We start from the raw sequence: 2,207 nt of genomic DNA, 5'->3' as shown, positions 1-2,207 counted from the left end.
ATATATATATATATATTATATATATGTAAAAAAATACAAACTGGGACAAGAACGCAAAACATTTAGAAGACGATACAAAAAACACGGACGGGACATTCGAAGCCTTCAATCTTCAGTCAAAACCGATCATCCTCGCAATTTCAGCTGATTAATCTTGATATATATATATATATATATATATATTATACACACACACACAAATGATTATTTGCCAACATAATGTGGCAGTCCCGGTTAGGACGAATGTTACTATTATTTAGCCCTAGGAAACATCGTCTCCCGCTGGCTATACGATACACAATCTGTAGATTGTGTATCGTATAACCAGCTGGACACGATATTTCCTGGAGCTAAATAACAGTAACATTCGTCCCAGCCAAGACTGCTATATTATGTTGGCAAACAATCTTTACTTTAGGGTATCGTCACAGAATGTCTCTTGTTGATAGATTTAGAAATAATAATTTTTCTATTTATATGTGTGCTTGTGTGTGTGTGTGCGTGTAAGTATGTATCATATATATATATATATATATATATATATATATATATATATATATGCATGTATGTGTATGAGTGTATGTGTTTTTGTTTGTGTTTGTCTCTCCTACCCCCCACCGCTTGATAATCAGTATTGCCTTGTTTACGTTCCCGTAACTTAGCGGTTCGGCACAAGTAACCGACACAGTAAGCACCAGATTTCAAGAAAGTAAGAACTTAGGTTTATTCGTTCGTCTTAAGTCTTCAAAGAGGTGCCCAAACATGGCTGCCGTCCAGTAACTAAAACAAGTAAAAAATAAAGTGACCCTAACCATCTTAGACAACGGTAAAATTCGTAATGTTCTACCCTGACTGTGTGTACTTTGATTAGGTAAAAGACAGGATAGTTGTGGCCAGGAAGTGTTTGAGCCTTGGTCTCTTTAGTCTCTGAGTAGACTCGGGATCAACCAAAGGAAAAAAATGGCAACAATAGTAACAAACCAACACAAACAAGCATGGAAGCACTCCGTCGGTTACGACGACGAGGGTTCCGGTTGATCCGAATAAACGGAACAGCCTGCTCGTGAAATTAACGTGTAAGTGGCTGAGCACTCCACAGACACGTGTACCCTTAACGTAGTTCTCGGGGATATTCAGCGTGACACAGAGAGTGACAAGGCCGGCCCTTTGAAATACAGGTACAACAGAAACAGGAAGAGTTAGAGAAAGTTGTGGTGAAAGAGTACAGCAGGGATCACCACCACCCCTGCCGGAGCCTCGTGGAGCTTTAGGTGTTTTCGCTCAATAAACACTCACAACGCCCGGTCTGGGAATCGAAACCTCGAACCTATGACCGCGAGTCCGCTGCCCTAACCACTGGGCCATTGCGCCTCCACACAAACAAGCATACACAAGGAAACGCAAGAGAAGAGAAAGACAATGTTTGACCTCGAATTTATGATGTCGCCAGTTCAATCCATGAGCGAGGAAGTTTGCAGAACTACTGAAGAAGTCAGCTAAGTTATAGAGAAGTGAGATAAGTTCAAGGAAAGCATAATGATCTCCGTAAATTTAATCAATGGGTTGAATTGTTTTAGATATAGAGAAGACGAAATTCATCAAGGAATAATAATCATTCGTGCAGTAGAAACAAAGAAAAACGAAACAAACAAACAAACAAACAAACAAAGAAGCAAAAAAAACTAATTGGGTCAGGTAAGAACTTGGATGATAAAAATCCTCGTTCATTAGAAAGATTTGTGGTGGAGAAACAAGAGAATGGATAAAACGCAAAAGAGCGAAAAGAAGGGAGATTAAAATGGAGAGAAAGCAGTTATATATATATATATATATATATATATATATATATATAGATAGATAGATAAGATAGATAGATAGATAGATAGATAGATAGATAGATAGAGAGAGAGAGAGTGTGAGAGGGAGAGGGAGAGGGAGAGGGTGAGAGAGAGAGAGAGAAGGATAGAAAAATAAACTAAAAACAAAAAAGAAATGAGACGAAGTGAAAGGGAGACTGATAGGCAGAAAAATGAGAGGAACAAACAAAAAAAAGGCCAGAGAAGAAGAGGGAGAAGGAAACAAGGTAGAGACACAAAAATACACACACACACACACACACACGCACACACACACACACACACACACCGCACACACACACATACACACTCATGCGTGTTCACTCACAAAATAAGCTTGGGAAAATAACT

This window comes from Octopus sinensis, linkage group LG15 (genome assembly GCF_006345805.1).
Source record: "Octopus sinensis linkage group LG15, ASM634580v1, whole genome shotgun sequence".
In the NCBI taxonomy this organism is placed as follows: Eukaryota; Metazoa; Mollusca; class Cephalopoda; order Octopoda; family Octopodidae; genus Octopus; species Octopus sinensis.
Note: the sequence above shows the minus strand (reverse complement) of the source record.